Genomic DNA, 15,800 nt, shown 5'->3' on the forward strand with positions numbered 1-15,800 from the left:
TATTAAATAAATTCACCGAATTTATTTATTTGGGAATTGTTGGGTCGTATTTTGAAAACGAATTTATTATTTAATGTTGGGAATTTAATTGGGTTTCAAAAGTAAAACGATTTTTAATTAATGTAACCCAATCCAATTCCAAGTTCAAGTCCAAACAAATTAAGCAAGTCAATCTTATGTTTAATGAAGCCCGAAAGGGAATCCTAAAGCCTAGCCCATCTTTGAGTTTCCTAAACCTATATATATAGGTGCTCACCCTCAAAATCCCTCACTATTATTCATTAAACCTAAAACTAAAACCCCAACCCTAAATTCCATTTTCTTTCGTCGAACTTATGTTTGGCCATTTTTCTTATACTTGCATTCGTTTTCAGAAAATGGTTTCTCCTTGAACTTTGCCTCAGAAAACGATTGATTCAGAGTTATAGATTAGAAGTTATGAGCGTTCTAAAATCCTGCTGCAGTAGTTTTTATTCTCTCTCTTCTGCTCTTGTCCGTGCACAGCCCTACCCCGCGCCCCGCGCACCTGCTTGTGCGGTGCTGCTGCTTGTGCTTGCTGCCACACGCAACACAAGTTCCGTTGTGTGTTGTCGTTGTTGTTGATCGATTTCCGTAATCCGTATACTTTTAACTTTTCCAAATTCAGTTTTTAAATTATTTAATTTCGATTATTTAATTGTTTTGGATTATTTAAATTGCTGGGAACGGTTGTGAACACCATATTTTTAATATTTTCGTGTTTGAATTGATGGGATTGATTTTAATTCAAATGAATTATGATTTTCAGATTTAATGGTTAAATAAAGTGTCAATTTTTAAGGTCAAAACATGGTTTTTATTAATGACCTATTGATATGATTTTAATTCCGATTGTTCAAGCGATTGATTCACATAATTTAATGACGATTTAAATTATGGGAATCAACTTAAATTTTCAGATTATTTATAAAGCTTTAAAGTGTTGATTTTGATGATTTCAAAGCCAAAAAGTCAATGTTTTTATGCTAAGACTTGAGTTGACTATTTGAGACTATTAAATTAACGAATAACGATTAATTTCTAAATAAACCAAAGGTTTTAGACTCTTAAATAGTTGCTGGAAATTTAATAAACATGAATAATAATTAAGTTTCTCCTTTGTGTTTATAGGAGTTGATTTCTAGATTGAGTTGTGATTCGCATAGTGTCCCCCATATTTAGGTATTCCAGGTACGTACAAGACTATGGTGACCACCCATCCCATGAGGACTTTATGAAGTATATTGATTGTGAATCATGTGAACTTAAGTGTTGTGAATTCATGTTTGATGTGTGAACAAGAATGTTAAGAATTGTTATTGAATCCATGTGAATGGGCATGTTATGGATGGATTAATGCCTTATAGATTCTATTGATCTAGCATGTTATTGACTTTTATAATCGTTGAATTATGTCAAGCATGTTGTTCAAATTGGTATGCATGTATGAGTGTTTTGCATGCAAGTTATTATGATTATGCTATTGTACGAGATGTCTAGCCTACAATGAGCCTATTGAATATTGCCTCAGTGCATTGTTTGAATATTGCCTCAGTGCATTGTTTGAATATTGCCTCAGTGCATCGTTTATTCTACCGCAAGTGTAGAATATATTTAAAGAGTTTGTGTGAATTTAACTAAGGACTATTCGTCCTAAGGGCACATCCCGCATGTTAAAAGGACAATGCTGGGTCGTCTCAACAGTGTTTTGAGATGGAACTATGGAATAAATTCACTAGAGTCGTATGTTTGATCACAAGTCCTAAAGGATTAAAATGAAGAGTCATTGTTTAAGTATTCATGTGTGTAATTGTTGAATTACTTGTGAGTTATGTCTTTGGGTTGAGTCTTGAACTTAACATACTAATTAACGTAAAGTCTAACCCGAATGAGCTTCAAAATTCTTGGAACGTATATACCTTGAGTATGAACAATGGGGGGAGTCGCGTTAGAGAAGCTCGTACTCCTTGAATGATACAAGACGTTGTTTCATTCTTTTGGTTATTCGCTTATAAAATGCGCAGGAATTCCGTCGATATGGTCCGACTATGGGTAAAAATGCCGACTCTATATTATTTGGTGTTTGGTGGGCTCCCAACACCCTCAGTTTACCTCAGTGGTCTTGTTTCCCTCAGTGGTTTTGTTATTATATTTTACTTGTTCGAAGCTAAATTCTTATTAATCAATGAGTTAAGAGTCGTGTCAAGTCTTGAGTGTGTCTTCATGACTAATTGGCTTACTTGAATGGCTTTTGCATGTGGATTGTCTTTATTGTTGAGTGAAGCATGTTAGACTAGGATTTCATTCTAGCTTGTTCGTACTCAGCTTTTTCTGACTTCGTGCTTCATGTCTTTCGGTCATGGCCTTCGCTTTAATGACCCTATGATGATCCATCATTGCACTTGCATTGTTAGGGAATAGATTTTAATAAGCAGGTTGGTAGAGATAACTTGCGGGAGAAGTTATCATGGGAATAGTGATGAGATACTATTTCCTCTTTCGCATTTATAAACTCTATTTCTGAATTATAGTCATGACTACTATTATTACTACTACTTTAATTATTAAACTATTGTTAATAGATTTTCTAAGCTATTCAATATTGGTTTTGGGCCTTGATGGTTCCAAGTTGTTTTATGACCATTAACGATTTAATATGTTTGAAAGTTAGTTAATTTCCGCTGCGTAATTCTGGTAAATAGCCTTAACCGTTATCACGGTGGCGGTAATATCTTGGTAATTCTTTTATATTAGTCGGATAAAGGTAATTATAAATATAAGGAATTATCAGGGTTTTACAGCTACAGCATCCCAGGTGCTAGTCTCATGATATTTGAGGGAATAGTACAATTTATGACAGACTGGTTGCAAGGACATAGGGAACACTACAGGGTATAAGTCATGATTAAACCCCTTGATTGCCATGGTGGCTCTGAAGTTCTTGAGATTGTATTTGGGGTTGTCTGTTGAATTGAACTTAGGGATATCATTAGCAGAGAAGTTATCGGGAAAATTGGCCTTCCCTTGAGTTCATCCTCCACCGAGGTGTCAAAGTAGTTTTCCATGTTGGTTACCTTGTTGACCATGCTTTCGATCTTCTTAGTAAGATCAACTGGAGCTGCAGTTTTTTCCATGACACCCAGGCGGTTACTCACAAGTTCCAAATTGGTATTGAGACTGGCTATGGCGGCCATGAGCTAGGTAATATGATCAGCGGTTGCCATTGGTTCTGGAATTAGTTCTAGAAAGGAGTTCGAGGTTTTATTTGCTAAAGACGGACTTGATTTGCTGCCTGTTCGATGTCGGCAATAAGGAAGGCTGGGACTGATGGAGCTCTCTTCAGTCTCTCTCCTTTTCGGCGAACCCACAAAATCCTTTGATTCCTTCAGAAACACATGACACGACATGGCTTTAAAACTTGGACTTTCCGACACATGACATGATATGCGCGCAGATGAATGAGACCACTAGTACAAAAGTGACCTTAGGTAACACCAAATGGTAACACTTTTAAAGTTGTAAAATTATTCGATGTATACGTAACACTTTAGTAACACTTTCATATTAGGTAACACTTTCATATTAGGTAACACTTGTTTGTAACACTTGATATTAGGTAACACTAATTTGTAACACTTTGATATAAGATAACACCTGTTTGTAACACTTTAATTTATGAACACTTTAAAATTTCAGTTTTAAAACTTACATTAGTTAACCACGTTTTTTTTTTTTGCTGGAGACCAAATTTTTAAAATAAAATTATAATTGTTAAATCTGGCAATTATTTGTAATACTTTTTATTATATTTAGGGAAGCTTGGATTGGGCTTGTCTCGTGAAAGGTTCAACATACCTTAGTAAAAATAAAACAGACCCAAATTTCTTCATCGAAAACTAAATGGATATCTCCCTTATCCCTCGATTTGGTTTTTTTAACCAAAAGGTCTTGTACGCACTAGGTGTACAATAAATTTATTGTACACCAAGATAACTTTTACTCAATATTTTGTAACTTTAATCTAGTTTTGATTAACTTTTATATTAGTAATAAAAAAGTTGATAGATAAACATTTTAAAGGGTTAAATGATTAATTTTATACATTATTTGTCATTTTAAAGAAATAAGTTTTACTAAAATCAAAAAATTTATCACTAAAAAATACATAACTTTTACATATATAAGCTTAACTTTTAAGCATTTTGAGTTAACTTTTACTTTGGTGTACAATATTTATTGTACACCCATTATAAATAAGAATTTGTGTTTTTTAACATCTCCCTTAAAATTAAGTTTAAAACCCTGGGCATTCTCTCTCCTCTTTATCCTCTTCTTCATCTCTTTGGCATCCATGGCTATGGCTATGGCTATGGAGACTTGATCCCACTAAGTCACGATTCATGGAATTACAAGTAATAACAGTTCATCTCCACCCAAAACGCTATACACTCAAGTTCTCAACTCACATTCTATCTATCTTTCGGCGAATCGATGTCAATGCGGACGAGATCTACGACGTTTCTTAGGTTAGAGTGAGTATAGGTAATTAAAGATTCAGTTTTTAATGTTGATTCTTTGAACAATTCAGTCATTTAATAATAGCATTCAAGCCCTAACTTGTTTTTTTTTTTTGGTTTATTTACCTTCGCCGTTGGTCGAAGGAGGTGACAGAGGTCAGCGGCGAGGTTAGGGGCGCGGTCGGAGCTATCTTACTTGTAACCGGTTAGTTTATTTGTCAACCTCCACCACCACCGGTCCACTAACATCACCCAACAACCACCCGCTATTTCTCCACAATCACCCTAATGTCGTCGCATCACTCTCTCTCCTCTTCACAATCGATTCTCTACTCTCCTAGTCTCCTTATTCTATTCAATTCCCCCCTTTTATTCATGTTTTTCTCTTATGGGCACCCTCAATTTCTTCTCTAGATCCCTCAATTTCCCTTACCTTTTCCTCAATTTGATGTTTGTCTTTGTTTTTCTTGAAGAATTCTAGTGGGATTGTGAATCGTTATCCTGATTTAATGCTTGTTCCCAATCCGATTTGTGCGATTTCTGTAATATATGACTGAATTGATTTTCCCATATTCTGTAATCCCTAAATTAGGTCGTAGGTTTGGGTTAACTTTCTAGGGGACTTGGTTTGTGCAAATATGGTGTTCATTTTTACGGACTTGATAGCAACTAATTATGATTTTCATAGTAAGAGACTAAGAGCAGGGGTATTATACGATTAAGGGTAAAGGTCAGAAACTTGATTTGAGTGGGTTTTAGCTAAATGGCAATGGTGCTTGTAATTTGTGACATTATTTATAGCCTCATTCCATGCTGACTCTTTTCATTAATGGTTGAACTTTGTCCATCCTGAGATGAATTAGCTTAGTTGAACATTAGTGCAAGCTCACCTCTTAATATAATTAGAAAACTGATTTTAGAGTTTGCCAGAGTTCCTATCAGAATTCTGTGTATTTGAAGTATCAATCTTTATTTCAAGAAGGCGATCGTTGTGCTTTTGTTTAATTGTCAGCTTCCTTTCCTTGTTACTCTCATTTTGTGGGGGTGTTTAGTGGATGATTGATGAAGAAAAGGGAAACAGACACGTTTATAAGAGAGAATGAAAAGGTAGAACTGAGTAATTATAAATGAAAGAATTAAAAAGAAAAAGAAAATAAAAAAATTAACCGAAACTGCCACGTCATACTTGTCACATACACATTGTAACCGGTCAAAATTTATTGCAACTTGTTAATAATAGATGGTTATAAAAGGTAGACTTATTCAGATATAATCGAAAGTTAGACTTATTTTTAGTAGACATGTCAAAGGTTGACTTGTTAATATTGGTTTTATGTAGGTCTCCTTCTATTAAGGTGCTGAATATGTGGGTATGTGAGGGGGTCGAAAAAGCACGAGGCTAATGCGTGACCTCGTCCCTCGTGGGTGTGACGCTTCTTTTTGTCAAATCAAGTGTAATTGTATTTCCTGTGAGTTTACACCCAATTGACTAGTAATATAGGAGTCGCCATTCAGTTTTTAACGACAATGAGAAAAACTGACAAAATCCGGTTATCGTGACATAAAGGTAGTGCAATTATGTTTGACCACGACGGCCGTAGGTTCCCTTGTGATCCCTGGTGGTGGGGATCGCTCAACGTACACCCGCAGGGTAGAGATTGAGGGTTCGGGGGACTGTAACTACCGAAAGGAATACTCGCTCTTCGATAACTCCAGAGGCAGGATATCCTTACTAGCTCAGCATAAATAATTGAAGGGACATGCGTTAACTATTAAACTAATATGAGTTGATTTTATCAATATGCAACATATAGTACTAGATCGAACGCGATTATCTGATTTAGATTGTTTTAAGGGACCTAGCATGATAATCCAATTTCCCAAAAATATCATATTTATTAAGCGTGATCGAACAATCAGATTTTAGTTAGTTTAACAGTTCATAAAAAGGCGAGGAAAGCAATTAAACCATGGAAAAGGGACACATTACGACGCACCCTTGAGAGGTGCGTCACGGTTCTCAGAAAACTAACCACTTTGACTTTGCTATTTCTCCTTTTATTTAACGAATCTCAAATTATGGGACGGGATACGTTCTGTTCGATTATGGATCGATTGCGACAGAACGCGTGATCAGTTTTGCAGCGTGAGGCTTAAGCTTAGGGGTTTAGAGTCAATACTACGAATATATGTGTGGACACCTACTTTTGTCCCCATTCCCGAAAGGGAAGGTTCTATGATGAAAGCGTAAATCTCCACTTGACAACGCATCTCCTATAAAATAACGAATCTCGATCACCTTTTTCATTTCACCCGAAACCTGCTATTTATAGAAACCTGCTATTTATGGAAACTCGCTAAAAATAGTAACTGCCGTAATGAGTAGCTGTTAAAAGTGGCAAGTCATAAAAGATAGAAACCTGTCAGAATTAGGTGTTGCACTCCAACATAAATCCTAAATGAGATAGAAACTGCGAGAGAATCCTATTCCTAATACGATTCGAAAATAAGAGTTACGTATTGATCGAAATCCTAACGAGCCTAGAGTTCGTAACGGGCCCAGACGCATTCCGTCATAAAATTAATACGCACTAAAAGACTCGATTAAGTCTCATACACTCCGGATTCTAAGAGTCTGAATCTGACAAAGAAACGGCCCAAACAGGAATTTCAACGCCCAGCCCTGGGCGCTGAAATTGCCTGGATCCTATTTTCAACGCCCAGAGCTGGGCGCTGAAAATACCTGGTACGTGTTTTTTCCTAATTCCTCGTGGATTAGAGTTCTACAATTCTATCTTTCCACGAACTCTTTTCTATAAATAGGGCCTTAACTTCGACGTGAAAACAATGAAACAACACACAATTATTATTCTGAGTATTGACTCTAAACCCCTAAGCCTAAGCCTCACACTGCAAAACTGATCACGCGTTCTGTCGCAATCGATCCATAAATCGAACATAACGTATCCTGTCCCATAATTTGAGATTCGTTAAATAAAAGGAGAAATAGCAAAGTCAAAGTGGTTAGTTTTCTGAGAACCGTGACGCACCTCTCAAGGGTGCGTCGTAATGTGTCCCTTTTCCATGGTTTAATTGCTTTCCTCGTCCTTTTATGAACTGTTAAACTAACTAAAATCTGATTGTTCGATCACACTTAATAAATATGATATTTTTGGGAAATTGGATTATCATGCTAGGTCCCTTAAAACAATCTAAATCAGATAATCGCGCTCGATCTAGTACTATATGTTGCATATTATTAAAATCAACTCAGATTAGTTTAATAGTTAACGCATGTCCCTTCAATTATTTATGCTGAGTTAGTAAGGATATCCTGCCTCTGGAGTTATCGAAGAGCGAGTACTCCTCTCGGTAGTTACAGTCCCCCGAACCCTCAATCTCTACCCTGCGGGTGTACGTTGAGCGATCCCCACCACCAGGGATCACAAGGGAACCTACGGCCGTCGTGGTCAAACATAATTGCACTCCCTTTATGTCACGATAACCGGGTTTTGTCAGTTTTTCTCATTGTCGTTAAAAACTGAATGGCGACTCCTATATTACTAGTTAATTGGGTGTAAACTCACAAGAAATCCAATTACACTTGATTTGACAAAAAGAAGCGTCACACTCACGAGGGACGAGGTCACGCATTAGCCTCGTGCTTTTTCGACCCCCTCACAGTGGCGACTCCACTGGGGATAGTGAAGGAAATACTCGTGCTTGTAGGTAATCAAAATAGCCGAAGGGTGAAACGATCCTACCCCGCGTTTATTTCCCCATCAAGTTGGGACGACCTCAAAATCAGCATATTAATGTGAACGGGCAGAACCGCATAACGAATCTTGGCTCCCTTGGTGTTTCACCTCGGAAGTTGGGACTAAGGATACCCATCGCCAACCAGGGGGTGCATACGCTTCGAATGTTGTCCACTCGGCACTTTCGCTAGTAGTATACCCGTTCCTAACCCAATCGCTCGCTCATTAGGTCCCTCTCGCCTGCATGCCCCCTTGGCTTGCACTTGCGGGTTGGCCTTCTGGGACGAAATTCGGCTGTTGAAAGCACTACCCCGTCCGGGGCATGTGGTGGATCTGCGATAGAAGCGGTACCAAGCCAGGCGCAAATAACTAACCATAGAAGCCTATCATGAACTACATGACATATTATTATTGCCTCATGATGGAATGTTTGTTATGTGTAGCGAAATATATGATTGTGTGTGACAAACTATCCTAGAAAAACCAACGACCTTAAAAATTGCCCAAACATTCATAAACCAATTTGCCAAAGAGTTATACCGAAATACGTGTTTCGCAAACCCGAACGATTGCCACAAAAATAAGCGACGCTCGGGATGGCCTGTAACGAATCCCACAAACGCTGCACAACGCGTAAAGGACGTTATTAGGCAAGCACGCAAAATCGAAGTCGCATAAACAAAAGTAGACGCAAACAGAAAACGAGAACCAGCCAGGGACGCATTTTCAACGCCCCTGGCTGGGCGCCGATATTTCTCACGCCCTAACCTGGGCGCTGAAGTTGCTGCCTGGCCTTTTGGTCAGGCACAGCAGCTTCGGTGCCCACGCAGGAAGAAAATACGTAGCAAAAAAACTTTTTCGTGAAAAAAAATTGCTACGAGGGCGTATGAAAAAGCACTCGATTTCAAAAGCGACTTATTAAAAAAAAAAATATAACTCTTTGTGTCGTTGTTAGGCCTCCTATGACGACAATGCTCGGCACCAAAACCGAGCATGCTAATTAAACGACCTTGAATGTCACATGGGCAAAGTATTCAAAAAATAATGTTCGAATAAAGTCTTCAAGAAAAAAATAAAAAAATAAAAAAATCCGAGTCTAGGCTAGGCTATGCCAAAGTACAATCTAAATCCTAAGTCTTAGTTGTCTTATCCATAGAATCGGTCCTAATGCTTGGTGTCGTTGTGCAAGTTAAAAGGTTAAACCATATTAAATCTCCCTTCCTAACATTTAAATCAATGAGCACCCATATGTAATTGTCATCCCCTGCTAAGAATCCACGGCCTCAATACTCTCTCTCACCAAGAAAAAGAATATGTTATGTATTTGCAAAATGGAAACAGTCACATTCTGGAAATCATTCCCCCATAGTCGCACAACCCCCAAAGTGAACCTAAGGTGTCAATACCATTAGCAAAATATTAATGGCCTCAAGGCTCAAGATCACATTGGATCACGACTATCATAGTCCTCTCGAGCCACTCGCTCCTTGAAATACTCCGAAGTACGGACTAAAAGATTTTCCATGAATGCAACATGACCAACCATGACAATACCCAAATCGGCATACCATAAGGCTACCATTGGGGTGAAGCAATACACACTAAGAGAGAAGCCGCACCAATGATTCTAGTCTTGCAAAAACAAAAATTCGATCTCCCCAATTAACTACCTTGCCAACATTAAGCAAAATGGCACATGACAAATGAACACCCAAGGGTGAAAATCTAAAGTGTCAACCGACGAAAGTTATGGTCCAATTAGCCTAAGTGTGAGGGTCGCTTGGTCAAGTATTATAGGCTTACGCCACGTCATTATTTTAAGTCTAGGCCACCTCCCTGTGTTCATACACGGGTTATAATCAAAAAAATTAATGAAAGTTCGAGTCTAAATCACAACTTCCAATTAAATTCCAGAAACTGGAGTCTGAAAAGAAACAAAAAAATTATTTTCGATGTAATTCTTTCGTTAAATTTCAATAAGGTAAAACTAACATTTTGAATCTACGCTATTTGCACATTTTAAGAAACGACTAAATACGCTTGCAAAGTAACACAATTAAAAGTTCCACCCTAGGCCTATTAAAGCTAAAGGTCCACCCTAGGCCTACTAAAGTCAAAGGTCCACTATAGGCCTACCAAACGAGGCTCACTCAGTCTCGCCTCGTGACTCAAAAACCACAACCATCTACCTTTTAGCCCAAATAAAAAAATTTATGTTGGGGAGAAATCCCAAGCAAAAAGAGAAAATAGAAAGAGAAAAGGGAGAGCGAAAAGAGCAAGCCATGAAATACTTAGCCCGTACCTCCCAAAGTGCGAAATTCGCCCAAGTAAACGAAGGAAAAGAATTGAGTCAACCAATCCAAATCATGTCACAAAAACTACATAAAGTTCTTCGATGTCCACCCTTTCCAATCCTTATGTTCTTAGACGCTTTCGCTCAGGGGCCCCTGTTCAGCTCATTTAACCCATCCATGTTCTCATTGCCATAACCCAAAAAACCATTACCTCGACTCTTGTTCTTGAACTTGTTATCAACTGCAAACCACGTACGGCCATTGACACGTGCGTCATACCCGTTATTTCCAAAACCTGCTCTTACATCACCACTAGTATAATGGCCATATAACTTGCTTGGAAACATCCTGTTGATATACCCTTGAGCCGTCCCCATACTACTCATTGTCCTAGGTTGATGTACACTCATGACACTAGCTTGAGGCTGCAAATTGTGTGTCCTAGCAGATATAATCCTCATGCTTACCTATACAAATTATCCTATCTCATTCAACCCATCCTTCAAACCGGCTTGAGTCACGAATAAAAAAGGAAAACAAATGAAAAGTACAAAAAAGTAATAAATAATAAAAAAAGAACTTTGCAAAGCGCCTCTAAAGTTCGTCTAAAAAGAAAAAGGAGCATTTAGCGCAACAAAAAAGATCCGCCCAGAAATAATTTTCAGCGCCCACAGCTGGGCGCCGAAATCTTTAGCGCCCCAGCCTGGGCGCTGAATCTCTCTGCTTGCCAAATTTTGTCCAGAAGTGCTCGTCATTTTATCCGCACATGCACGGAAAAATAACGAACACTTGGAGGGGTACAACACGTATTCAGGTATACGTACCAAAAAACACATGAAAAGAAAATTCATGTACTTAAAAAAATAAAACAAAATTTTGGCTTATGGCAAAGCAGCAGATTAAAATAATAATGAACTTCACTTATCTCATCCTATTTCAAACATTACGGTTCCACCTCAGAACGTACTTGTTTAAAATCAGCATTCTAAGAAACCATTTTCTAGGCTAAAAACTACGCAAGACCTGATTCCAAATTAAATCTATTTAAGGCGGATACATAGGCAATCCATGATTCGGTCCAACCAATTTGCAAAAATATTAAAGCCTATAGAAAAACAAGAATAAAAAATAGAAGTCCCTTATTGAAATTTAATTACTTGCAATCCAAGTCGAATGAAAAATTTAAGTCAAAGAAACAATCCAAGTCGTCAAGATGCCAAAATGAGCACACATCGAAAAATAATAAAGGGCACGTACCCTTGCCAGAAGGAGCACTCACACTCCTAGGCACTTAGCCAAGACTCAAAAGACCGCTTTGCCTCAATTGAATGGGGGCTAGCGCAAGCGTCCATGACCTCTAAAATACTCGACTTGACCCTCCCTAAAGCGAACTAACTCACTTAAAGACTTTCTTTCACCACTAGACATAGTCGTTCGCTTAAAGACCTTCTTCCACCACTAGACACAGTCATAATCGCCAACAAGTAGTAAAGGCAGTAAGCTTGCAATAAAGAGGAGTGTTCTACGGCATCGCCCCATCGTTCCTTCGAACTCAGGGCACCCGTTCATAGTAATTCAAATGCTTGCAAATCCCATTTGAAAAAAAAAATCAGACATTGTCAATAGGACTTGGCACTTAACCAAGGCTCACCCTACTCAGACATGTAGCACAGGCACCTAAAATCGAAATCTGAAAGCATCATTAATGAGAAGACATAATAGCAAATGGGGGCTAAAAATTGAAATGAAAGAGCTAGAGAAAGAACTAAGTATACCTTGACCTTTTGTGCAGACATACACCAAGTAAATCTAAGTCAATTTGAAAACGGTTTATACTCCCGCAATTCTGGAAAAGATGGCCCTAAAAGCCCAAAGCATGTGCCACACGGGCACAAGTAATATCTTGACGCCTGCACCCTTGCTTCCAGCAAATCCTTAGACAGCATTCCAAAAATCGTAACAGTATTTTGAGTCACTCATGTAATCCTGTACGTACCCTTCTATAAGTCAACCTACTTAGGACACAGTAGGATTCGGATTTTAAATAATTTTCAAAGACTTCTTCGAACATAATAAAGAGTCGTTGGTTTAATCTAAGTATGCGTTTATCCCGATGTTGCAAGTGAGTCAAAAAGATTTCTAAATATGATTATGGGTAAAAGAAAGGCACCTAACTTTTGGTCAAGGCACACTTCCACATGTTACTACCTTGACCATGGCGATGTCGCATAATACGACATTTACAAGAGAAGTAGCAGGTCACTACTCGAACGTACCTCGCACTAAACGAGTCCGGTTCAAACTATTCATGATCCATGTCACCATGAATGCATAAAGACGTATGCAAAGCATTATAGCACCAAGCCAATCCCGTAGCTACAATTGGGGGCTTGAGAAAAACACTCTAAAAATGCTCGAAATGACGATTTTATCGCAAATTCTCGACGCTAATGCTATACATACATCATAGGGGCACAATCCTAAGCTTTAATGATGTAAAACGAACTTTAGAATGGCTACAACCCCTCCCAAATTCTAAGCACTACTTAGAATATATAAAGTCACCCCACTAACAAAGGGTAACTGAAAATCGCGAGTCACCAAAACTCCGATCAAACTACTGCACCTAACGCTCGCCCTATAAAGCGCCCGTTACACAGTCTACCTCGTTCCAAAGCAAAAGCGAAAGAAAAAAATGAAGGATAAGAACTGTCAAAATATACCCAGAGATAATTTTCAACGCCCAGAGCTGGGCGCCAATATCTTTAACGCCCCAGCCTGGGCGCTGAATATTTCTGCTAGCCAAGTTTTGCCCAGATATAAAAATAAGAAAGAAGCACCTATGAATCCTCGCATCGAACGAAGTAATAAGCCGTGCAAACCCACGCAGAAGGTGCTACACTTGTTCAAACACCTGAACGAGGCATGATGAAGTACTCCAATGCAAAAATAATAATGATATCCCAAACGCCTGAAGGAATGTTCTAAGACACGTCGTTAGGCCACACAAGCCTACGTTGCACCATAAGTTCAACCGTCCCACGGTACAAGTCTAAAAAAAGAGTAAGGCATATTGCACTAATGTAGGCACGACCAAGAGCATGTGTAAAAGAGGCAAAAAACTACTTATCGCCCAAATTCAAAATGCAAGCCACACGACTTCTACACTAAGGATTAAAGGTAGCAAAACATTGCCTACCACGGAAGGGATAGCTCGCACCTACACGAGCGGAACCCCAAGGCATCTTTCTCGAAAGAACCTAAAAAATCGTACGCCAAAAGAAAGCATCCCAACATGCATACTTGGGAGCTCCAAGCTACGAAACGACCATATCAAAATAAAAAAAAATCTCGAAGCAAATGTTTGAACAATCGAAAGGGCACGATGTTTAAGCCCACCTCGTGAATGGGCCTGAACCCTATCAAGCTTCTAAGCAAACTATTCAAAATCAGTCCTTGCTCAAAAAAAATATGATTCAAACAAACTGATTAATGGACCGCACACAACGACCATTCTATGAACGCTCGTTCGCACATACATATCATCTTTTCTAAGTATCGAACATTTACGAACGCGTTCAAAAGAAAAAAAAAGAAAACGAACGAACGAACAAGAGGCCAACTGTGTCATCAAGAAAGCTCGCCCGGAATTATTTTCAGCGCCCAGCGCTGGGCGCCGAAATCTTTAACGCCCAGGCTTGGGCGCCGAAAATGATCCCAGACCCTCTCTGACTTCTATAGGGCCCTGCCATATTCATTTGACTTGAAAGTTGCCAATTTCTTTACTGAAAGTCGCACCTCACGGCTTTGTTAAGAGTAGCACACCACTACAAAGATCGCTCGCACTTACGAGTACAATCCCAAACACGATCAAGGACATTAAAGAATGCGTATCCCAAGGAACCTCTTTGACAAGAAATGATCGTCAAGCACGAGTGCTTGGGGGCTCGAAAGAAAATATAGAGTATACAAAGTTAAAAACAATATTCCCAGACTACGATGTACGAAGTCCCGTGTTTGGATAATCTCAAAATATAAAATCGGATTACGACCTCAAGACAAAGGTCACCGTTGATACTTATACATAGTCCCCTAATCAAGGACCCAAGTAGTGGCAAAATTGAGCCGCAAAGACTAGCTCAAAACCATGAAAGATGATGACCACGAGACAATGGTCCGTCTAAGCACGTTGTCAACCCACATTCAGGTTGCTACTAAATCCGAGCATCCCTCGAAAGAATTCGCTCTTACAAGAATGAACAAAAAGAAATTCTCAAAAGAAATCACGATGAACAAAAGAAATAGGGACTTGCCCACCTCAATCGGGCAAGATCGCGCCACGAACCACGCGAATCCCAAATCAAAAAGGACGAATTCAGGTTCGCTCACCTCCAGCGAGCGGGGCGTCCACCCTTAGCGGACAGGGCTCGCCCACCTTCAGCGGGCGGGGTCTGCGTCACTAGCAACGCAGATCCTCAGTTTTTGAAAAATAGAATCTTCAAAAAACAAAATGAAACAAGCTCGCCATCTTCAGCCGGCGGGGTCTACGGCGCAAACCACGTAGGTCCTCATTTTCAAAAAATGAACACAAAACAAATTTCAAAATAGATTCCTCCACTTCTATCGGACGGGGTGTCCACCCTTAGCGGACAGGTTCGCCATCTTTAGCCGGCAGGGTCTACGTCACAAGCCGCGTAGGTCCTTATTTTCAAAATTTCAAAAATAGATTCGTCCACTTCTATCGGACGGGGTGACCAACCTTAGCGGACAGGTTCGCCATCTTTAGCCGGCGGGGTCTACGTCACAAGACGCGTAGGTCCTTATTTTCAAAATTTCAAAAATAGACTCGTCCACTTCTATCGGACGGGGTGTCCACCCTTAGCGGACAGGTTCACCATCTTTAGCCGGCGGGGTCTACGTCACAAGCCGCGTAGGTCCTTATTTTCAAATTTCAAAAACAAGATTCGTCCACTTTTTCGGACGGGGTGTCCACCCTTAGCGGACATGCTCGCCATCTTTAGCCGGCGGGGTCTACGTCACAAGCCGTGCAGGTCCTTAGTCGCTGCAGCGGTAACTTTTTCTGGTTTTCCCTTTTCTAAAAATTAAAAGGATTGGTTTTCCGTTTTTTCCAAAAAAGAGCGATGTGCTGGATTTTGCTTCGTTTTATATCTTGTAAAAATAAGGGGGTTTTCTTGTTTGGCTAGCCCTGAAAA

At 39.3% G+C, this 15,800-nt stretch overlaps 1 long non-coding RNA gene across 1 annotated transcript; it reads left to right on the forward strand.

Annotated features, from left to right (window-relative positions):
* The first annotated feature begins 4,281 nt into the window (after window positions 1-4,281).
* On the forward strand, window positions 4,282-5,419 carry LOC110779529 (uncharacterized). Its single transcript, XR_002531155.2, has 2 exons — window positions 4,282-4,560; window positions 4,680-5,419. It is a non-coding gene; the product is annotated as an uncharacterized lncRNA (long non-coding RNA).
* Window positions 5,420-15,800: the final 10,381 nt, after the last annotated feature.

The sequence above is a fragment of the Spinacia oleracea genome, chromosome 1, assembly GCF_020520425.1.
Source record: "Spinacia oleracea cultivar Varoflay chromosome 1, BTI_SOV_V1, whole genome shotgun sequence".
NCBI classification, from domain to species: domain Eukaryota; kingdom Viridiplantae; phylum Streptophyta; class Magnoliopsida; order Caryophyllales; family Amaranthaceae; genus Spinacia; species Spinacia oleracea.